This window comes from Tenrec ecaudatus, chromosome 5, assembly GCF_050624435.1.
Source record: "Tenrec ecaudatus isolate mTenEca1 chromosome 5, mTenEca1.hap1, whole genome shotgun sequence".
Classification (NCBI taxonomy): Eukaryota; Metazoa; Chordata; class Mammalia; order Afrosoricida; family Tenrecidae; genus Tenrec; species Tenrec ecaudatus.
The window spans coordinates 75,844,679-75,870,170 of record NC_134534.1 but is presented as its reverse complement, the minus strand read 5'-3'; the positions used below and the strand labels follow the sequence as shown (position 1 = coordinate 75,870,170).

Sequence of the window (25,492 nt, the reverse complement as noted above, 5' to 3'; positions counted from 1 at the left end):
AAACACACACTCCTTTGAGAATGTGGGAGCTTCAGGTGAAGGAAACAAGTCCTGCTCTGAGAGACGCAACCATTGTAATGTGGGAACTGGATGGAGGGAAGAACTCCGTTAGGGTCTTTCATTCCTGTGAGGGACCATTCATATGAGGCCTATCCCATGCAAGCTCTGTGCTGGATGCAACAAGCCCACATGGAAGAAGCACACCAGCCTGTGCGATCATGCAGTGTCATCAGGACCCGGTAACAGGCATCAAAAGATGCATAAAAAGAAATAAACAAAAATAAATAGTTAAGCAGTAGATATTGCTCAGATATTGGAAATGATGCATGCAGCAGTCTGTGGAGGGGTCCTGCGTGTACACGCCTCCTGCTTCCTGCAGTCAGACATCTCAATGAGGTCCCCGTGGAACTCCGCACAAACTCGTCCCTGGAGAGCTGCTTGGTGGCAATAACCCCCTGCCTGTGCCATCGATGTGGTCAATCTTCATCCCTTCCTTTTCAACTTTCAATCAGCTCGTCGATTCTCCTCTCTTCAGACTGCAGCTCTGTTTGGTTCTGTCTGAAACTCCTTTGTCCAGAGTCGAAGTCTGTCAGTCTGCGTTTCTGTGGTGTCTTTCCTTGAGCCTTTTTCCTGGAGGTCGGTTTGCCCTCCATTGGTGGAAAGTTGAGGGGGGTCGGGGGGTTTGGGGACATTCTGCTGCTACATATTTTTGGTTTGGAAAAGGGACAAGTGGGCGTCTCCTGATGTCTTTGATCATCTGTTCCTTGGATGTCACTGGGCTCTGGTTGGCAGTCTCAGTATTTGTTTCTCTTTTCATCTGGTTTCCTATAGATTCTGGCTAAAGGTTTCCCCTGGCATTTGACTTCATGATGTGCAACTGAGTTCTCTTCCTGAAGTGGAGAGCACATTCCAGAGCACTTCCTGAATTTGGGAGCACATTCTAGAGTACTTGTTCGGCTTTATGTAGGAGTAAATCTTGAACTGCCCTATAAGCAGTTTCTCACTGTAGGCGTGGGGCCTCTCTGAACCCTTCTGCTGCCGTCTCTGCCACCACCACCACTGCTTCCACCACTCAGGGCTTGGACATCTTCCTAGCTGTTCAACAGGATTGCTGAAGACAAAGTGGGTGCATAAGAAAATGTGGTGAAAAACGCAGATGGTGCCCAGCTATTAGAAGATGTAGTGTCTGGGCACTTGAAGACTTGAAGTTAAACAGAGAGCCATTTAGCAGGGAAGCAACACAGCTCACATGGAAGAAGCACACAATACCTGTGTGTTCACCAGGTGTCGATGAGCTCAGGTATCAGGCACCAGAAGATTAAAAGAAAAATCATATTGATGCAAGTGAAGAGGGCAGAGTAGAGACCCAAAGCCCATTTATAGACAATTGGACATCCCCTCACAAAACAGTCACAAGGAAGGAACTACTTAGCCACGGTGCAGTATAACACCAACCGTGTTAGTCCAGGTTGACTAGAGAAACAAATCCAGAAATATATATATATATATATATATATATATATATATATATATATATATATATATATATATATATATATGAGAATTTTATGCCAAGAAGTAGTGATGCATCAATAAAACATCCTAGGCCATTCCAGATCAAATCCATAAGTTTGCTATTAGCCCATAAGTCTGATATTAGCCCATGAAATCCTCTTCAGACTCATGAAGCACACGCAATGATGCTGAAAGCAGGAAAATCACAGGCTGGTGGGTGGAAAGTCCTGTGGGTCCAAGGCAGTGGATGCGTCTCTAGGGCTCCAGCTGCCATCAGCATGGCTCCACGTCCTCCCATAGCTTTTTGTAGTAGTGGTTTGTCATTTTCTTGATACAAGCTTTTTGTTCTCTGGTTGTTTATTCCTAAGTATTTCATATTTTTGTAGTTATTGCAAATGGTTTATCTTTTTCATTTCCTTATCTTCCTTAATATACAGGACTCCCATTAATTTCTGTATGTCGATCTCATAGCCTGCATGTCGCTAAAATTTCAATTAGTCCCAGCAATTAAAAATAAATCAAATTTTGGGTTTATATGAAATCATACAAGAAGTAAACAGATTTTTACTTCATTGAAAATTTGGATGACTTTAATATCTTTTTGATATCTAACAGCTCTGGCTAAGATTTCTAGAACCTCATTGAATAAGAATAGTGATTCCAGAAGAGGGACATACCTGATCGGAGCACACGTGAGCAGATGAATGGGGAGGAGGAGAGAGTGGAGCACATCCTGGCCCACCAGGTCTTGAGGACAATGACCTCAATTAGAGCAGCCAGTCCACAGAGAGGACCACATGGCCAGCCCCACTATGAGACATAATGTCCCTCACTGAACCATGGCCCTGTCATGTAGGAATTGCGCCCAACCTGATACTACCACACCAAGGCAAAGCACTGGGGGAGTACAGTGGAACAGAAAGGGAATGGAGTGGAAAGGTCCCCAGGGAATGCTAAAGGTGGATTTGGGGGCCAGGGCATAGTGCCCCAACAGACTGGTCTGGAAAACACTCCTAAAAGCCAACAAATGATCATTGAACTAACTACAATGTTTTCTTTCTTGTTGTGTTTTGTTCTGTTATTTGTCAATGATTTGTTGTTGTTGTTTTGTTGTATATTGTTGTTTGGTTTTGCTCTGTCTTATTTTTGTGCATGTTATTATCTCCGCAGGTCTGTTTAAATAAGATAGGCTGGATGAACAATCTGGAGGAGAAAATAATGGAACTAATAGTTCTGGGGGGACATGGGAGAGGGGGAGGTGGGGGAAAAGCTAGTGGTATTAATAAACCCAGGGACAAGGGAACAAGTGATCCAAATTGGTGGTGAGGAGGGTGTGGGAGGCCTGGTAGAGCATGATCAAGGGTAATGTAACCAAGAGGTATTGCTGAAACCCAGGTGGGGATGGAGCATGAAAGTGGGACAGGAGGAAAGTCAAGGGAAAGAGAGGAAAGAGCTAGGAGGCAAAGGGCATTTATAGATGTCTAGATAAAGGCATGTACATATGCAAATATATTTATATATGAGGATGGGGAAATAGATCTGTGTGCCTATATTTATAGGTTTAGTATGAAGGTAGTGGAAGGACATTGGGCCTCCACTCAACTACTCCCTCAATGCAAGAATACTTTCTTCTATTAAATTGTCATTCTATGATGCTCACCCTCCTGACACAACCACTGAAGACAAAGCAGGTGAATAAGCAATTGTGGTGAAGAATGCCGATGGTGCTCGGCTATCAAAAGATATAGTGTCTGGGGTCTTAAATGCTTGAAGGTAAACAATCGGCCATCTAGCTCAGAGGCTACAAAGCTCACATGGAAGAAGCACACCAACCTGTGTGATCACGAGGTGCCGAAGGGATCAGTTATCAGGCATTAAAGAACAAAAAAAAATCATATCATTGGATGCACACCTCCATGATAAGATCGCTGACGACAAACAGGTGCATAAACAAATGTGGCGAAGAAAGCCGACGGTGCCCGGCTATCAAAAGGTATAAAGCATCATCAGAACACAAAAATCTTACTATAGTGAATGAAGGAGGGAGTGCAGAGTGGAGTCCCAAAGCCCATTTTTTGGCCACTGGAGATTCCCTTGCAGAGGGGTCTAGGGGAAGAGATGAGCCAGTTAAGATGTGATGCAGCAACGATGAAAAATACAACTTTCCTCTAGTTCCTAAATGCTTCACCTCACCCCCACCCCCAACTATCGTGATCTGAAGTCTACCTTTCAAGTCTGGCTAGACCAGAGGATGTACAATGGTGCAGATAGGAGTTAGAGGCACAAGGAATCCAGGGCAGATGATACCTTCAGCACCTGGGGTGTGAGTGGCAATACTGGGAGGTTAGAGGGAGAGTGGGTGGAAAGAGGGAACCGATTACAAGGACCTACATTTGACCTCCTCCCTGGAGGACAGACAACAGAAAAGTGGGTGAAGGGAGATGTCCGACAGGGCAAGATATAAGAAAATAATAATTTATAAATTATCAAGGGCTCGTGAAGGAGGGGGGAGCGGGGAGGGAGAGGAAAAATGAGAACCTGATGCCAAGGGCTTAAGTGGAGAGCAAATGTTTTGAGAATTATGAGGGCAATGAATGTACAGATGTGCTTTACACAATTGATGTATGTATGAATTGTGATAAGAGTTGTATGAGCCCCCAATAAAATGATTAAAAAATGAAAGAATAGTGACAAAGGACAACCCTATCTAGTTCCCATTCAGAAGGGGACACTTTTAGCCCCTCTTTATTCAGTGGCAAGGGTTCTATTCATTTTGCATATGTGAGCTATATTATGTTGAGGAATTTCTCTTCTATTCCCATTTTATTGTGTGTTTTTATCAAAGATGCAAGTTGTGTTTTGTGGAATGCTTTCCCTACATCAGTTGATAGATGACTCTTTGGGTTTATTTATAGTCATTGCATTCCTTAGTTTTCTAAAACTGAACCATTCTTGCATACCTGGTGTAAACCCTACTTGATCATCATGTACTATTTTAATGTTTTGTTGAATTCTATTAGCTAAGCTTTTGTTGAAGATTTTTGAATTTATGCTCACAAAATATATTAGTCTATAGTTTTCTATTCTGATGTTATCTTCTTTGTCACTCCTGAAGCCTTTTGCTTTGACATCTTTTTTATCAGAAATTAAAATGTACTCGTGTTTTTTGCCCCCGCCTACTATTAGCTTGATATATATATTCTTCATCCTTGACTTTAACTCTGCTTTTTCTTGGCGTTAGAGCATATGATGAGTCATGTTTTATTGTTCTTCCTGCTAGTCTGTGTCTTTTAATTTGGGAATTCAGTCCATTTACATTTAATATTGGTATGATAGGTTTAATCTTATTGCTGTTATTTTGCGGTGTGTTTTTATGATATTATTGACTCTATTGTTCATCATAATTTTCTGTGCTGGTCTCATTTTACTTGTGGGTTTTCTCGTCATTTTTCCTTTGCTTTTTTTTTTGCTTTTATCTTTATTTATTTATTTATTTATTTTTTAATTTTAACAATTTATTGGGGCTGATACAATTCTTTTCACAGTTCATACATATACATACATCAATTGTATAAAGCACATCTGTACAGTCTTTGCCCTAATCATTTTTTTCTCTTTTCTTCTTTTACATTTTATTAGGGACTCAAACAACTCTTACCACAATCCATACATATACATACATCAATTGTATAAAGCACATCCATACATTCCCTGCCCCAATCATTCTCAAGGCATTTGCTCTCCACTTAAGCCCCTTGCATCAGGTCCTCTTTTTCCCCCCCCCTCCCTCCCCATTCCCCCTTTCCTCATATGCCCTTGGTAATTTATACATCGTTATTTTGTCATATCTTGCCCTATCCGGAGTCTCCCTTCCCCCCTTCTCTGCTGTCCCTCTCCCAGGGAAGAGGTCACATGTGGATCCTTGTAATCAGTTCCCCTTTCCAACCCACTCACCCTCCACTCTCCCAGCATCGTCCCTCACACCCTTGGTCCTGAAGGTATCATCCACCCTGGATTCCCTGTACCTCCAACCCTCATATGTACCAGTGTACAGCCTCTGTCCTATCCAGCCCTGCAAGGTAGAATTCGGATCATGGTAGTTGGAGGGAGGAAGCATCCAGGATCTGGGGGAAAGCTGTGTTCTTCATCGATACTACCTCACACCCTAATTATCCCATCTCCTCTCCTAAACCCCTCTATGAAGGGATCTCCATTGGCCGACACTTGGGCCTTGAGTCTCCACTCTGCACTTCCCCCTTCATTTAATATGATATATATATACATATATACACATACATATATACATATACACATATATACACATACATACACACACTTATATCTTTTTTTTTTTTGCATGATGCCTTATACCTGGTCCCTTGGTTGAAGTCTTACCATTTTCTTTGAGGTTAATTTACTTCTTATTATTTTTTCTTTCCAAGTTTAACACAATTTGTTGTCTTTTGCAAACTACTCAATTTCCTATCAGTTAAATTGTTTTATATTTACTGTATCACTTCTTTTCTTTCTTGCTGTCTTGATTGTGGAATGTTACCTCTGGTTATGAATTTTGGAGTTTTATTTCACTTTGGGTTTTTCTTGAGTGGGTTGATTTCTCAATGGCAGTGTTTTATAGGCAGATTGTTGTTTGCTGTCTACTGCTGTTGTGGTTGAATCTCTGTCTAAAATATTCCTGTTAGTATTTTTTGCTTGCAAACTCGGCTACTCTTTTACAAATCCCTTTAGTTTTTCCGTGTTTAACAAATACCTTATTTCTCCCTAATTTTTAAGAAGTAATTTTGCTGGATATAACATTCTTGGTTGGTATTTTTTTTTCTTTCAATGTGTTATATATCTCATTCATTGTCTTCTTGTGCACATGGTTTCTATTGAGAAACCCAAGTTATTCCTGTTCGTTTTTATAGGTGATTTTCCTGATTTTCCCGAGTTGTTCTCAGGATTCTTTTTCTTCGATGTTAGAAAGTTGGATTTTCGTGTGTCGTGGTAATTTTCCTTTGGAACCAGTCCTAATCGAGGTTCTTTCAGCTTCATAAATGGTTAGCTTCTGTTCTGTCATGATGTTGGGGCAGTTTTTATCTAGTATTTCTTGAAGTCTTCTCTATTTTCTCTTCTTTCTGTTCTAGTACGTTTATCACCTATAAGTTGTTTCTTTTGATAATGCCCCGTAGAATTCTTAGGTCTGCTTCAGCATGTTTTCCACCTTAAAAAACAAAGATTGTTTTTATGTTTGGACTGTGAGATTTACCTTCAAGCTCATTGATTCATGATGCCATTGCTTCAATGTTACTCTTTTTCATTTCAAGTTGTTATCCACTTCTAATATCTTCATGTTTGTCCTCTGGGTTCTATTTGGAGTTATTGAATTATTCCTAATTTTTCATTTGTCTTGTAAGATTGACCTTGTAGTACTTTCTTGGTTTTTGCTATCTTATCTGTTCTTGTTGCTGTTTTATTCCCTTTAACTGTTCAAATCCACCCCACCCCCTATTTTTTTTTAAAGCAGCTGAACAGCCTTCTTTTGAACTCCCACATGGGAAGGGCTAACAACTTTTCCCAATCTGGAAAATCTGGACTGTGTTTGTGTATGGACAACTTGTTTGTGCCTCTGTTGCTTGCTTTCCCACATCCATGGAAATTGCCTGTTGGCTCTGAGAACTGCTACTCATTTTGTATTTGTCTCTGTTTATTGGTCAGGTCACTTTAGAAGAAATTATATTCCCAGTGCACCAGTTGTAACTGTTGAATGGTCAAGGGTGCTGGGTCAAATGGGAATTATGAGCAGGGATAGTTGACAAAAAAAATAAGTGATTACTACTTCCTTGCCAGTCCAAATCTCAAGGTTGATCTTTGCGTTGCCAGGAGCTGTTTACTAATGACTGAAACAGGAGGGAAAAGACAGTATCTAAGAAACTCTATCTTCATGAACATGTCTTCATTGGACCTGAATGTCAGAGCAGGGTCCAAGTTTGATTTAAATTATACCTCTCTTACAGAATTCCTGTGTGTGGGCTGGGTTCTTTTTTAATCTCAGGGCTACAGGAAGTTAATGACATTCAGGCTCTCTCACACTAGCTGTCTCAAAGCATGTTCAACCAGGTCACTTTCCTCCAGTGTGGGCTCCACAATACTCACCCCTAGCACTAGCTCACCCCCTCAGGCGTGTTGGGGATGAAGTGCCACTATTCTCTGAGATTTGATTTTAGATTCAGTTTAAAGGTCGATACAGGTGTGGTGAGCAAGGAGTCAGCACTTTTCCCTTTGTCTAGGTGCAGAACGCTAGGGTGAGGGGTCACTCTGTGGCACCCTGTTGGGGTGACTAAGAATCCCCAAACCTTTCTGGAGTTCTTGCATGAATTTTCTCCCTCTAGATTGTCAAGGGGTGTCTCATTTAAATTTCTGTTTTCCTAGGGAAGCTCAGAAATAAGATCTTTTCATTTTCTCTACTTTTTATTGTTCTTGAGGTTTTTATTTGTAGTAGGTGTTATAGAGAATCTGGCTATGTAGCTCTCTTACCATATAGTGTCCTAATATAGTTAACTCTAAACTTAGCTTTTAATATAACTCATGTAACCTGTTCATAAGAGTATTAGCAACATAGTAATATGTAAGTGTTAGCAAGCATCTGGGAAGGTGTGTACTATAGATATAAGTGTAAAACTTTTCTTATGTTCAGTGTGGAGCAGAAGACTAACTCTTAGAAAGGATATCATGTTTAGTATTCTTGAAATTAAAAATCCTGGAAAGATAGAAGGTCAACAATGAGAGAGATTGACACTGTGGCTGCAACAATGGACTCAAGCACAATGAACATTGTGTTGATGGCACTGGAACAGGCGGGTTTGCACTCTGCTCTGTGTAAGGTCTCCCGAGTCTGAACCAACCTGAGCACCCAACCATTTCTTTGTTTTAAAAAATGTGAGCATTCATTACAGAATACAAGGAGGCTCCAAAAGGTTCCTGGGAAAATTCCGTTATCTCTTTCTCCAGCACCTCTATATGTTCATGCAATAAAATTTAGAAAATTAGAGAAAAGTTCTATGACTCTCATATTCTGAATGATCAGACAACCACTGGTCACTACTCATTCATTAATGTCTGTGAATAGTTTTCTAGATACCTTTTGATATAACCTTTTTTTAGTCAAGATTATGTGATTCAAATAATAATTAATCATAAGGGCTCAGCTTTTAATGTCTATTTTTGTCAGGAAATGATTATTCTAATCAATCTTCACAACAAGTTTATAAAGTTAGCACTATGACTAATCTCATGTGTTGCTATCAGATGCTGTCCAATTGATTTCAGCTCATAGCAACTACTACAGGGAAGGGTAGAACTTCCCCACAGAGTTTTCTTGGCAGTAATCTCTATGAGAGAAATTTGCAAGTCTTTCTCCCGCAGAGAGGGTGGGTGATTTCAAACCAAAAATCTGCTAGCTAACGGTCACCCACTTAACCTTTGCAACGGTTGGATTCCTTGAGTATATTTTAGAGATAGAGAAAGGCCAAGTGCCTTGCCTTGGGTTCCACCATTATTTAACCACAAAAAATAGGTAGAATTCTTATAGGTCAAACTTCTGGTGAAACTAATGATTTTAGATAATTTCTCTGCTATCATTATAAAAAATATCCGATCTTGAGAAATCTTAGGAACTTGCCTTTATTGGTAAGAATATAATTGGCTTCAAAGGAAAAACAGCTATAGAAGTAGCCAATATATTGTACTACTTTTGTAAAGGCATTGAGTCTGTACCTCAGGGTAGTAAATCACCTTTCTGTCACTGTTTCAGGGGATTTCTTCCCCTCTGTACTCCTTAGCACGCGGCTTCACTCTCATTCTTGTTGCACCATGGGTATTTTTGTTCCATTTCAGGCTGAGACTGCCAAAGTGAGGAGAAAAAACATATATAAATACAACTATCATTTCATTGGTCAGGAATTGTGCCTCAAGGCACTCTTATTTCTGAAGCTGAAATATTGAAGACTTATTTTTTAAATATTCTTATTGGGGCTCGTACAATTCTTATGACAATCATACATGCATCCTTTGTGTCAAGCACATTTATACATTTGTTGTCATCATTGTGCTCAAAATATTTGCCTTCTACTTGAGTCCTTAATAACATCGCCTCATTTCCCCTCCCTCCCCACTCCCTCCTCCCTCATGAGCCCTTCATAATTCATATATTATTATTATGTCATATCGTACAATGTCTGATGTCTCCATTCATCCACTTTTCCATTGTCCATTCCCCAGGGAGGAGGTTATATATAGATCCTGGTAATCGGTTCAATTTCTATCCCACCTTCCCTCCACCCTCCAGGCATCGCCACTCTCATCACTGGTCCTGAAGGGATCATCTGTCCTGAATTCCCTGTGTTGTCAGTTCCTATCTGTACCAATGTACATCCTCTGGTTTAGCCAGATTTGTAAGAGATAATTAGGATCATAATAGGGGGTGGGGGTTCAGGAAGCATTAAAGAACAAGAGGAAAGTTGTATGTTTCATCATTGCTATCCTGCACCCAGACTGGCTCATCTCCTCCCCACAACCCTTCAGTAAGGGAGTGTCCATATACCTACAGATGGGCTTTGGGTCTCCACTCTGCACTCACCGTCATTTACAATGATATGATATTTTGTTCTTTGATGCCTGTTACCTGGTCCCGTTGAGACCTCGTGGTCACACAGGCTGGTGGGCTTCTTCCATGTGGGCTTTGTTGCTTCTGAGCTAGATGGCTGTTTGTTTATCTTCAAGCCTTTAGGACCCCAGACACTATATCTTTTGATAGCCGGGCACTATCAGCTCTCTTCACCACATTTGCTTATGCACACATTTGTTTTCAGTGATCATATTGGGAAGGTGGGCACCCACTGATATGATTTTTTGTTCTTTAATGTCTGATATCTGGTTCTGAAGGCTTATTTTTTGGAGAACATTATCAACTGGGAAAAATCAGCATTCTGTTCTATTATTTGAGGTTTTTAAAATATTTTTTTCTTAAGAATATAGAGAACAAAACATACACCAATTCACAGTTTATTTCTACATGTACAGTTCAGTGATATTTATTATATTTTATGTTGCCCATCCATTCTCACCCTCCCTTTGTGAGTTGTTCCTACCTCATTAACATAAACACATCACTCTCTGGGGTTTCTATATAATCTTTAGATTTGGCATTGTAATTTAATACCATATAATTTAATACCTGACTTAGTTCTTTAAGAAAGCATAATGCTCATGGAAGGTGTAGGCATTTCTCTCTAAAGCTAAACTATTGTTGTATCGTCTGATTGCTTCAAGCGATATTTTTGGTTGAAGGTAGAAAGAGGATTTCAGGACAATAGCTTTCAGGTATACATCCAACCTCCAAGCCCAGTGTCCATGACAATTTGAAATTCTGTTCTTTATTTTCCTCCTTTAAATCAAGATCTTTCTGTACAACATTTGATTAAAATGTTCAGTAATGATTGCTATGTACCATCCAGTTTTTCTGGTCTCATAGTAAAGGAAAACTTTCATGGGGAAAATTATCCACCGTGTTGAGGTGAAACTAATTTTTATGGTCCTCCTGTTTTGTTTTGTTTTGAATTCCCACCACATGTTTGGGGTGAGACCATTGAACTAGGGTGTGTACAACATTAATATAGGGGATAAATGAATATAAGGGGAGAGCATCTCAGAAGCAGAGATAGGACATCCTGCATCACCAAGAAAGATGAGTCACTCTCAAAGTATGTGAGAGATCACTGCCTGAAGTAGCAGGGGGACTAAGGTTCTGGGGCATCAGAGGTTGCCACAGGAAGTTGATGAGGCAGACAGAGGAAAGGCAGACTCCATAAGGGAAAGAGGAGCAGCACCGAGGCTGTGAGGCAGATGCAGGCTTCTTGACTCATACAATATGGCTCAGGTGAAGGTCTACAAGACTGAGAGACACCGGACTAGAAAAAGACTGAGATGTGAGACCAAGAAAAACAATGCCTCCCACACCTATTTTGAGCCTCTGGACAAGTTATCCCTAAAACCCACCCTGTCAGTCACCTTCACGTTTACACAAGTAAAATGTGCTTGTGTGGGTGTGCAAATGTCACTTTGTATAATCTCTGCCATTTGAAGCAAACAGATGCATTTTTTTTACTGCTTTACCAAGAAAATGGCTGTAACCTTGAAATCATTTGAAATGTTGGGTTTTATCCTAACGATTCATACATATTTTGCATTGTATTCTAAAATATGTCTTATTTTTGTTAGATGCCATGGTATACTTATATACGTTTAATTATAATGCTTGCACTATACTTGTAAATCTTTATAAATGTATAAACATTACCTTTATAATTTTAAAAATGATTATTTTATACTTTAAACGTTGTATAAATATATTATAAATATATATTTATATCTTTTTAAATGTTTGAATTATCCTTTAAATTACTTAACTTGTTCTAAAATTTTTTTCAAGTAAAATTGACTTGCCAAGAGATGGTTTCATTTTTATTATATAGTTTTTTATTTCTTGACCCAGTTCTGCATGGGCCAGGTGGTACATCTATGGCAATTTTAGAAACACAGACCTGAGCTGCTGCCTATACAATTATAATAAGCAACTTATGAATACAAAAAGGTTTTCAAAACTCAAAGATAGGGAATTGTAATAATGGTATAATGGATTTTGGCACAAGAAAACTCATTTGAGACTTCACAAATAGGGAGTTCTCACTCTATGTGCAGATAAAATTCCTTTGTAGAAGAATACAAAATATAAAAGTTTCATAAGATAGTGACTAGTGAGGTTCATACTCTGAATTTCAACAACTTTTTCAAGATTCTTCTGTGTAAGCTGAAATCTTCCACATTATAAATTATGATACATGACACTAAAGGAAATTCAATAGAATATTGATGCTTCTTGGGAGTGTGTTTTCATTTCATTTCATTTCATTTTTTTATTTTTCAGAGATATTGCTACCTTATAGTACAGATTGTTTTAGACGATGTACTATTGAGTCCACTAGTTCGGAGGGGAAAAAAATAACAATTTGCCTCCATAAAGATTACATTCTTGGAAACCCTATGGGGAAGTTTTACTCTGCCCTATCACATCCTTTTAAACCAGAATTGACTCACCGACATACAAGAACATGTCAACATATGCATGACTCCAGAAATCCTAATAAAAGGAGGACACTTCAGTCAAATGTCCTGATTAACTTAGATAGCATCTCATTAACTAAAGGCATATGAATTTGTGTCTTTATGTGACACCTCCATTGAATCACTAGGCTGAAAGGAACTCTAGGTATTGTGTAGTTTTTCATCACTGGTCTAAACCACCTTAGAGCATTTCAATGTCTCTGCTATGCCTCTACATTGTGGTTCCATGAGTTTCTTCAAATATATGACTCTGTGATGCTATGCAGAAATCTGAAAATACAGGAAATATTTTTCTTATCACCCTAAACTTCTGCAATAACAAATCTTAGTAGGAGAGAATATCACTCTTCAGTTATGCTATTCATTCAACCTACAGGATACTGGCTCCAAAACGAGATGTTTCATTTTGTACTGAAATATTCCATTTGAATGTACAGTATGATCTTCTTTGGATGAGTCTCGACTTGTGAACCTAAAAATGCTTATTAAGGTAAATTCATATCACTTTGGTAGCACAAAGGAAAAAATGGCAAGAGAGGAACCTTTAAGATGTGAGAAATATTTGCAGGAACTATTTATCTATCACGATCCATTTGGACTTGCCCTTCCTCTCATTAAAAAAATGTGTAATAACCTCTATAGCTAAGAAAATAGTCACACTGGCTTACTATTTTTGGAAATATGCATAGATGGAGACAATGAGAAGTATACGTATTATTGCATTAATGTTTGAATCTGGAAAGAGAGCAAAGTCGTTCTGGTCCCCCATGTTGTTTCCTCTCTTGTCTCATTATGATGGTGCCACTGCTGATCCTGACAGGGGTTAGAGGTATCAGGATAGTCCTCAGTCTTGATATCTTCCTAAATAGTCATCATCATCATCATCATCAACAACAGCTGGTTATTGTGAGCTCCAAAACTTTACTCAATAAAATAAGTCCCAATATACTAATTCACTAAACATGTATAAGCAAAATAGAAGACTTATTATGTAATAGCAAAAATTCTGCATAGTTAATCATAGTCATATTCTCTACTGACAAAAGGACACATGTTCAAAGAGATATCCATGCTTTCTTCTCACCATGGAATTCAATTTGAGTATAACTCTCCTCTTTAAATCTTCCATGGTCAAGTTGCCAGTGGGTAAGGAAAGCAAAGCAAAGGGGAGACATGACCTGTTTACTGTCGACCTACCACAATGGAAAGAGCTCCTCCGGTGGCATAGTTGTAATGCATTGAGCCACTAACAGTTGCTCCTCTTGGGAGAGAGGAGGCTTTGTACTCTCCTAAAGAATTCCAGTCTCAGAGACCCACAGGGGCAGTTCTACCCTGGTTTATAGGATTGCCGTGAGTCAGAATCAACTCAAGGGCAGCGAGTTTAGGGTTTGGGGCCTCAGTTGAAGTGTTGTTCCATGCAACTGGTTCTAATTCACAGCAACCCAGTGTACAACAGGATCAAACGCCGACTGCTCTTGTGCCACCCCCATAATTCTTCCTGGGCTTGAGCTACCTGCTGTGGCCACAGTGTCCATCCAACTTGCTGAGGGTCTTCCTCCTTGTCACTGACCTTCTGCTTTACCAAGCATGGTGTTCTGCTCCAGCCACTGATCCTCCTGATAGGTCCAAAGTGAGTGAGCTGAAGTCTCAGCGTCCCTCTAATGCACATTCTGGCTGTACGTCTTCCCACACAGATCTGCTCATTTTATGGCCACACATTCACGATTCTTCACCAGCACCCAAATTCAAGTGCATGCATTCTTCTTAAGTCTTTCTAATGTAATGTCTAGCGCTTGTGTGTGAGGTGATGGAAATTACTGTAACTTGTGTCAGATGCACCTCAGTATTCAAAGTAACACCTTGCTTCTTGACATTTTGAATATAGGTATTTTTTGCATCAGTTTTATCCAATGCATTTTATCATGTGATGTCTTGACTACTGTTTCCCTGGAGGTTGATTGTTAATCAAAATATTATGAAATATTTCTCAAATCAACATTTTTCTCTTTTTATCATGAGAGTACATATCAGTCCAGTTGTAAGGTTTTTTTGTTTTCTTTATTGCAAGGTATAATCTATACTGAATGGGTAGTCTTTGATCCCCACCAGGTAAATCCTTCAGGCTGTCTTCACTTTCAAGTACTGAGGTTGTGTCACCTGCGCATATCACAGATCAAGGGCTCTACTTTCATCCTCAGCCTGCCCTTCTGTGGCACTCTGAAGGCTTGCCTATTGTAATGATGCTGGCAGCACTGCCACCCACGGAGCCCTCCATGGTGAGCGGACCTGATTGAAGCTTCCAGGAAAAAATAAACAGTCTAGGTAAGAAGGGTGTGGTTTTTGAAAAGTTCGCCATTGAAACCCTGTAAATTGTAGGAGACCAGTGTCTGATACTTAAGATGCTTTACATGGATTAGGCTATTTATATTTATAATTATATAATAAATAAGGGACAGTTGCCTTCAAACAATTCTGGTGAATTGTTAACCACAATAAAAAAGGAAGGGGAAATGAGTAAATTCTTGGTAACACTTTTGGAAAAACACGTGGAAATATATGAACATTAACTAACAAAGACCTTGTGATCACATAAGTCCTGGTTCCAGGCAGTGAGATAGGTAGGGTTGGTGCTACTCTACGAACTCATGGTGTGTAAACTCACACTGTCATCCCTTCTAGAGTAGGCTAGACCCACTGCTGAACCATTCCCATAGTCGATGGAACAAGACACCCCTGCCCCACTGCTAGGGCTCCCTAAAGCTCCTAGTCACTCCAATTAAGCAAAGAGGAGACCATCTTCTATGTTATCTTTTATGTTCAATGGTGGATGCCATAGCCATCCCACATGTGCCCAGACTGGTGAGTGACATGGGGTGGTTGATGTGACAGTGAGTAGTTACCACACTAGCTAATCAGTGATATCAAACCAAGTGATGTCACTGTCCAGGCAGCCCCTTCTCATGGGAGAGACACTGACCCCTGAAGTCAATTTGGTATTACCCCTCTGACAGTGACAAAAGGTGGTGTTTACATCCACTGAAATCAGTGACATCACTGATTCCATGGTCAGCCTTGTCCATGCAAATATAATGCAGTCTTCTTAGCGGAACATCCTTTTCTTTTTTTTGTTTTAGGTAGAGCACAAATTTTAATTTATCATCAGATTACAGATCAAACAATGCCGATTGCTCTCACATCCTACACACGGCCTCTTTTGGTTCTGTTGCTAGTTTTACTTTTGTTATTCACATAATTTAAGTAATGTGACTGAACTTGTATTTTTTCATTAATGAAAACTACACTTTAAATGACGATCCACTCTAAAAGATAAGACAGAGATTTAAATAACCTACACTATGAAAATGGTAAAGATGACTGTAAGTCATTTGAATTTCACATACTGATGTTAGTGTCACATTAACATCATTAATTTTGAAAGTATTCTATATATGTTTTTTATAAAGCAAACAATTGAATATACGAAAGCTGCCAAACTTTAATGTGTGGTAGAATTGGTCTAATCAATGGTCTTGACCTTCTATTTCTATCTGAATACTTTAGATTCTTAAAGGGATTTCTAGGACTTCTCATTCCTCCTAAATCAACTTTACATTTTATTTATTCTAGGAATTTATCTCTTCCACCAAAATTTTCAAATTAAAACTAAATCTCATAATTCTCTTGCTCATAATTATATTTATAAACCCTGCCACAGCAGTAATTTTTCAGTCAAGTTAATTTATTATTTCTCCTTTGTCCCTTTGAACAGTCCATCTAGAGATTTTTCTATTTATCAGCTTTTTTTGAAATGAAGTTTTATTTTATTTGACCTTCTGTATTGAACCCTTGCTTTATTATATTCAATAATTGGTATTGCCTATTTTTTTACCTTTTTAATGTATCTATATTTGTTATAGTTTAGCTTATTTTTTGTTTTTACCTTATGGTTTTTAAAACTAGTCATCTTATTAATTTTAGGCCTTACTCTTTTAATGGAAGAATTTTAAGACTATAGCTTTTCCTGCACATACGGTGTTCATGATATGACTTAGAGTTTAAATGTTTATTGTTAAAAAATTGATTCTCCTTCAATTGTAGAATAACATTTCAATTTCATGACTAAATTTAATATTTATTTTCATCATTTAATTGCATTCATTATCTTTTCTTTGTTCTATGAAGTTTCCCTGTCATTCACCAAGCATAATGTCCTTTTCCAGAGACTAATTCCTCCTGAGAGTAAGTTCAAAGCATATGAGACATCTTGATATCCTCTCTTCTAAAGACTATTCTGACAAGACCTGCCGGAGACAGATTTGGTTGTTCTTCTGGAAATCTATGGTGCTTTCAGCATTCTTTGTTTGCATCATAATTTAAATGCTTCAATTATTCTGCAGTATTCCGTGTTGTTCAGCTATCTTTTCTTTCATTTCTACTAGAAGTGAATCCTATAATTTGCACATTTTGACCAAAAGTTTTATTTATCTGCTGCAGATGCCCAAGGCCTTCTGCTCTATTTTTGTGTTAACAAGACCAGTGTCATCACATGTCCCAGGAGACAGCAAGAGTTTTAGATGTTCATAGATGCTCAAAGTGTCCAAGATCAACAACAGGGCACCAAACCAAGGGTAACAGCTCTTTGGCCCTGTAGGGCAAATCCAAGGACAGCGACCAGGTCCAAAGACACATGAGCACTCACATAGACAAGATCCACTTGTTGCAAGTCTCACCTTTAATATACATGAATCCAGTGCTTTAGACAATTTTTCAACTTTTGGTATTTATGAAATCAAGCCACCTTAGTCCTCAAATTGACCTTTTATTTTCTTCTCTTGACTACTGTGAAGAGGTGTTTTGCAGCAGATTTGCCCAAAGCATTATGTCATTTTATTTCTTGATTATTGTTTCCATGAATGTTGATTGTGGATAAAGGTCAATTGTGAATTGAGGCAAAATGAAATATTTGAAAACTTCAATGCTTTTTCCATTTATCATGATATTACTAGTTGTTTTAACTGAAATTCTTTGTAAATGTGTCTGCATTATCCTATCACATGCAGCATTGTACTTCTAGATAAATCTTGAAATTTCTTTTTATGATGAATGCAATGCACTTCTCTTATATTTGTCACTTCTGCATAGCAATGTATGATTATCTAGCTCAGAGTTTCTAATACAAGTCCACAATACAAGCTCACTAGTATGTAGAGTATTAATCTTTATACAGTCCATTTCATTTTCAATGATTTCCAATTTTCCTAAACTCATACTTCGCACACTCTATGATTATAAATGGATGTTCGCAGATGTTTCTTTCCATTTTGATTCATGCCCTACTAGGAAATGAGTATCCCCAGTTTTGCTCCATCCATGTTCTTACAGGTGATGGTTGATGTCATTAAGATCTACGTTCAGGAGTCAGTTCTTTCCCTGTCATATTTTGAGTGCCTTGGCATTTTGAGTGCCTTGCTTATCTTCCAGCACAATAGCAAAAACATTCTACTTCTCCTCATAAGACTTTTTAGTAGTAATCCCTCAGAAGTAGATGATCTATTCCTTCTTCCTAGTTCTGTCATAGTCTTAAAGTTCTACTGGACTCTGGGACTCCAAATACCAGTGTCATAACTTCCAAAGTCATAGCAATACAAAAGTTGCTGCAATATGACATATGGACAAATGACTGTGGACAATAATAGTAGTATACTTGACAATCATGCTTGATTAAGAAGAAGAATAAATAGAAACGAAGAAACACAGAAGAAAAATATAGTAGATGTAAGAAACACAATCAGACAACATGGCCTCAGACATTACATCTAACAATTGCACAATATATATAGTTTCCTATTGTACATGGGCATTCCCAATACAGGACATATGAAAAAACAACAAAGCAAGCCATATTTAATGTGAAATTCTTGAAATACTCTAAGTCATACCCCCAGTTCACAGTGCTACAAAATTAGAAATAAACAACCAGAAGATTAAAGCGGGTAACATCTAGCACATGAAAAAAGATGGGATCCAACTTTAAAAATTATCAGATATAAAATGAATAAAAAGTGAACTAAAAATATCCTGAATCAAATGACAATGAAACACAACATATAAAAATATTTGGGATGTAGAAAAATCATTACTCAGAGATCAATCTATAAGAATAATTTTACACATCAAAAAATAAAAAAGAAATAAACATCTTTAAAAAACAGCAAAAACCAAAAAACAAAGTAAAAAGAGGCTGTTGTCACCAGAAATGATTTCATAGCAAACTTGGCATGATTGAGATGACTTTCCTGGCAAAACTATCAAACATTCTGTAAAGAGTTGATACCAATTATATTCAAACTTTTCTAAAATAGAGAAAAACTTTTTTAAAATGCTGAATTCATTCTACAGTGCAAACATAAGCATAGTACCAAAGTCAGAGAAAGACACCAGTAAAAAAGAAAATTAATATCCCTCATGAAAATAGACTAAAAATTCTCAATAAACTCCTAGCCAAAAGCACCCATCAATGTTTAAAAAATTTACATCATGATCAAGTGGAATTATTACTAGGCATATAAGTGCTTCACCTTTAGACAAATGATCAATGTAACCCATCAAATAAATAAAGCAAAAGTAATGGACCACATGATCGTACTATTGACCTAAAATGGCACTTGACACAATCCAACATCACTTCTTATTTATTTATTTATTTTGTTTTTGTTTTAAACGTTTTATTAGGGGCTCATACAACTCTTATCACAGTCCATACATATACATACATCAATTGTATAAAGCACATCTGTACATTCTTTGCCCTAATCATTTTCTTTCTTTCTTTTTTTTTCCTTTTCTTTTTTTACATTTTATTAGGGACTCATACAACTCTTATCACAATCCATACATATACATACATCAATTGTATAAAGCATATCCATACATTCCCCACCCCAATCATTCTCAAAGCATTTGCTCTCCACTTAAGCCCTTTGCATCAGGTCCTCTTTTTTTTCCCCTCCCTCTCCACTCCCCCCTCCCTCATGTGCCCTTTGTAATTTATACATCGTTATTTTGTCATATCTTGCTCTATCCGGAGTCTCCCTTCCCTCCCTTCTCTGCCGTCCCTCTCCCAGGGAGGAGGTCACATGTGGATCCCTGTAATCAGTTCCCCCTTTCCAACCCACTCACCCTACACTCTCCAAGCATCGCCCCTCACACCCTTGGTCCTGAAGGTATCATCCACCCTGGATTCCCTGTGCCTCCAGCCCTCATATGTACTAGTGTACAACCTCTGCCCTATCCAGCCCTGCAAGGTAGAATTCAGATCATGGTAGTTGGGGGGAGGAAGCATCCAGAATCTGGGGGAAAGCTGTGCTCTTCATCGGTACTACCTCGCACCCTGACTGACCCATCTCCTCTCCTAAACCCCTCTATGAGGGGATCTCCAGTGGCCGACACTTGGGCCTTGAGTCTCCACTCTGCACTTCCCCCCTCATTCAATATGGTATATATATATATATACACACACACACATATTCTTTTTTTTTTGCATGACCAACATCACTTCTTGATAAAACATTCAACAAAATAAGAAAAGATGGAAAATTTCTTGACAAAACATTCAAGAAAAGATGGAAAATTTCTCAACATAGTTAAAACAAAAACAATGACCAGTACTAGTCTTAATGAAGAGAGATTGAAAAAATTGTCTTTGTGAATGGCAGCCAGACATGATGAACCTTTATTGCCACTCTCATTCAACATGGCACTGAAAGTCCTAACCAGTGTAATAAGGCAACATGGAAATAAAAGGCATCCAAATTGGTAAAAAGATAGTAAAATTATACATGCTTACAGACAACATGATCCTAATCCCGTAACCTCAATAATAAAAGTACTGGAAGGATAGAAGGATTCTATTACCAGCAATATGGTAAGGTGTTGTTAGGTGCCATCTACTTGGATCCAACTCATGGCAACTCTATATAAAACATCACAAAACATTGCCCAATTCAGTGCCATCCTCAGGATTTTTCTTGTGTGTGAACCAATTGTTGAAGCCAGCATGTCCATCCATCTTGTTGAGGGTCTTCTTCTATATTTATCTTCTTCACTCCCCCTTTACTTTATGAAGCATGGTGTCCTTTTCCAGGAATTAGTCTCTCTTAATAACATGTACAAAGTACATGAGACGGAGTCCTACTGTCCTTGTTTCTAAGAAGCATTCCTGGATGTACTTCCAAGACAAATTTATTTTTCCTTTTGGAAGTACACAGTACCTTCAATATTTCTTTTCTAGGATCACAATTCAAATAGGAAAAGACAACAAGTAAGCTCAACATCAGGAGCTAAACCAAACCAGAGGCTGACTGTGAAATACACCATTAATTGCTCCTGTGCAAGTTTAGATTGAAGATGAAGAAAATTTTAAAAGTCCATGAGATCCAAAATATGGCTTGAGTCTATTCAATCTGATCTGATGAGCTGTGGGGATCATCAAGAACATCATATATGAACAAAGCAAACATTTGTTGTGTTAGTCTGGGTAGACTACAGAAACAAATTCATAGAGACTCATATATGAATAAGAAAGAGGTTTATATGCAAGAGCAGTTGAACACTGAGAAAACATCCCAGTCCAGATCAATTCCATAAGTCAGATATCAGCCCATATGTCCGACACCAATCTGTAAAGGCCTCTTCAGACTCATGACACACATGTAATGATACCAAATGCAGGAAGATCACAGACCAGTGGGTGGGAAGTCTTGTAGATACAGTGGCATTGAAAGCGTCTCAGGACTGGCAGGGGTCTCTACAAGGCTTCTCCAGGTCCAGGGTTCTGGCTGTATCAGCGTAGGTCCATGTGGTTTCTCCTCAGGGCTGTCTCGCAGGGAGTCAGCCTTGTCAGTAGAGAGTTTCCAAGGAAGTGAGGAGAAAGAAAATGCCTCCGGTCTCCAAAGAGGAAAATATAGGAGTTCCTAGAATTCTCCGGAGAAGCCCATGCCCACACAGAGGCCTCATTGACCATGATCTGATTGACAGGCTAGACTCCACACCTAAACTCTTACTCCTCAAACTGACAAATGATTACATAACTAATACATTTGTTAAAAAGACAGGAAAGAAAGAAAAAATCAAAGTGGATATCAGAAGACTTTGAAACTTGCTTTTGAAAAGACATCCTGAAGAAATGAAAGAGTTGAAAAGAACAAAACTTCAATGGCCAGCTCAAGCAAACAGAGTAGAACATTGTACTGAAATGTGCACAGCCCTAGAGTTAGCAAACCAAAGGGAAGGCTCGGCCTATCTTAACGGACAGAACTCAAGAATAAAAGGCGTCTCCAGTTGCAGTATTGAAAGATTCTATGGGGAATGTATTGAATGATGCAGAAAGCATCAAAGTAAGATTGAAAGAATTCACAGAGCCACTGTATGAAAAAGAACTAGTTTATCAACTCGTTTATTCCACCATTTCAGGAGGTAGCATATGATCAAAAACCAATGGGACTGAAGGAAGAATTCCAAGCTTCACTGAAAGCATTAGCCAAAAACAAAGCTCCAGGAATTGATGACATACCAATGGAAATGTTTCAATTAGCTGATGAAGCACTGGGAGTACTTACTCATCGATGCCAGGAAATTTGGAAGACTGCTACCTGGCCAATTGACTGGAAGAAATCAATATTTGTACATATTCCAAGGAAAGGTTACCCAAGGAGTGCTCCACTTTTAAAACAATATCATTAATATAACATGCAAGTAAAATTCTGCTAAGCATCACCCAATGATGGTTGCAGCAGTACATTGTCAGGGAGGTGCCAGAGGTTCAGGCCAGATGCAGCAAAGGACATAGGGCAAGAGATATCATTGCTGACGTCAGCTGGGTCCTGACTGAATGCAGAGAATAGCAGACTTTTATTGATGCTTTTTGACTGTGCCAAAGCATTCAACTGTGTGGATTACGATACACTGGATAGGCTTGAGAAGAATGGGGTCGTAGAACACTGTTGCCTTCTAGGAGACTTGCACATGGATCAATAGACAGTTGTACGAGCAGAACAAGGGCCTATTGCCTGGTTTAAAATCAGGAAGGGTGAGTATCAATTTTCTATCCTCTTATCATTCCTCTCATCACACTTATTCGATTTGTATATTGAGAAATAATCAGAAAAGCTGGATGATATGAAGAAAAATGCGGCATCAGAATTGGAGGAAGGCTTACTAACAAACTGTCATATGTGGGAGCTACAACCTTGTTTGCTGAGAGTGAGGACTTGAAGCACTGGCGAATGAAAATCAAGGCCTGAAACCTTCAGCATGGATTGCAATGCAGTGGAAAGACCAAAATCCTCATAATTAGACAAACAGGTAGCATCATGATAAATGAAGATAAGATGGAAGTTGTTGAGGGTTTTGTCTTGCTTGGATCTACAATCAATGTTCATGGAGGCAACAGTCGAGATATTAGACACATTGTATTGAGTTGATCTGCTGCACAAGACCTCTTTACAGTGTTGGAAAGCAAGATGATATTTTGAGGACTAAGGTGCACTTGAGCCTAACCATATTATTTTCAATTCCCTTTATGCATATGAAAGTTGCACATCAAATTAAAAAAATCAAAAGGAGATTTGATGTGTTTGGATTATGATTCTGTTGGAAATTATTGAAAGAACCAAGGACTGACAAGAGAACAAACAAATTTGTCTTGCAAGAAATATAGCCAAAAGGATCATCAGAGGCAAGAATGGAGACATTTTGTCTCACACACTTTGGACATGTAGTCAGGAGAAATCGGTCTCTGGTGAAGGACATCATGCTTACTGAGCCCACATCACCTCCATTCCTGCTATTATAGTTAATTTTTCATGTGCTCATTGGACAATGACAGGAGTACCTAGGGAAAGAGGAAGACTGATTTCCAATGAACATGTTATTATATCCTCTTGATAATAAGCAATTACATGGGACACAATTGTGTTCATTTCTTTAGAAAGTCTGCTCATATATCTTCTCTTGAAATCCTCTAGTCACCAATTTTCCAATCATGTTTTATTCCACGTCCCTGACCGTCCAGCCAAATCATTGCTCACAGTTTAAGCCTAGATACAGTTGCATACTTGGCCATTTCTATTTTCAAATAAATTGAATGACCAGGCTTCCACTTGAAATTCTGTCATTGGAGGTACTTCCCTTCACTGCTGTCCTTCACCACGTTCTTGTAAAGGGGCTGCAGTGCTGTCACTGTCCACATTTTAGTGGCATCATGCAGAACCATCTGCAAAACAAGTCCTCGTGTTCTCTTCCTCAGCCAACCTACCTGAAGGAACTTTCCCTGATGCCATAGGTGTAGACTGGGAGAAGGACAGTACTATGACAGGAATAGAGACCATAGGCCAATTTTTCATGCAATTTACTTGCACCATCAGATTCTGCTTGAACCCAATCTTGTATATATGCCATTTATAATTAATAACGAAGCCCTGATGTGCATACCCAACTTTACAACTCTGCTAATCAGAAAATACCCAGATGATGACACAGTCACATGGTAACTTGGTGCACTATGGTTAGATGGCTAGTCTCTACTAAGATAACAAGTAACAAGCCCAAAGCTGTTGCTCAAAGAGTGAGCATTTATCTACAGAGGATGAGAGCTTTGTTCCAAAATCCCAAGGATCTGTGTTATGATTCACCAATAGGGGCCTGCCAAAGACCCCAAACTGCATCTCTATCTGCTACTGGAGTTCAAGGACCATTGCATTTTCCTGGATCACACAGCCAAGTGATAGAGTAGCTTGCAGGGCAGCCTAACCTATTAAAGATCTTTCTTTGGTTTGGCCCCATTCAAAGCTATCAGCTTTTTGTGTCACTTGATAAATAGGCTGGAGCAGCAACTGCAAATCGAAGTAAGCCAGGGCCAGATATAATAACTTAACTTTCACTTTGCTTGGAATATATCTCCACAGTCCCCAACGTCCTGAACTCCTAAAATTTCACTAAGATGGAAGGCACCTGGATTTCTTTCAGGTTAATTTCCCTTACTCTAACACACAGATGTTTTACCAATAAGTCGACATTCAATGCTATTTCCGTCTTGCTAAGTGCAATCATCAGAATGCCATGCATGCAATCGACCAGTGTGGCATTTGGGGGAAAGGAAAGGTAATCAAGGTCCCTGTGGGCTAAATTATGGTACAGTGCTAGAAAGGTGATGTAACTCTGAGGGAGGATGGTGAAAGTATATCTTCCTCTTGCCAATTGATGGCATTTTTTTTCCTGGTGCTCTTTCACAACCAATATTGTTCAGATCAATAGCTGCATACCAGGGACAGGTAGCAGTGTTAATGGAACAGCAACTGCAATTGGAGTCACTGTATCATTATGTTTAGGATAATCAGTCATTCTCTGAAATCTGTGTTTTTTGCACAGGTCAAAGAGGCGCGTTAAATGGGCATGTAATGACAGTCGCTGCTCCTGTAGCCTCCACATCACTGAGATTACACTGTTCTCTGCAATCTCTCTAGGAATCTAATATTGGTTTTGGTTGAATATTTTTGCAGGAAAAGGCAGATTTAATGAATTCCACTTGGTTTATCCTACCATAATAGCCCTTATTCCACATGTCAGGAATGTAATATTGGGGTCCTGCCTCTTGCTGAATTAGGCATTCCAATTATGCATTCTGAGCCAGGGAAATTACTATAGGATGGGTTTGGGAAATCAGTGAACCCGCTGTGCGACAAAACTGAATTAAGACTCCATAAAAATGTGTCCTCCATACTCTCCAACCCTGAGTGGTTGG

At 38.8% G+C, this 25,492-nt stretch overlaps 1 pseudogene; it reads right to left on the bottom strand.

Annotated features, from left to right (window-relative positions):
* Positions 1 to 229: 229 nt before the first annotated feature.
* On the bottom strand, positions 230 to 24,150 carry LOC142449119 (N-lysine methyltransferase KMT5A pseudogene; annotated as a pseudogene).
* Between the last annotated feature and the right edge of the window lie 1,342 nt (positions 24,151 to 25,492).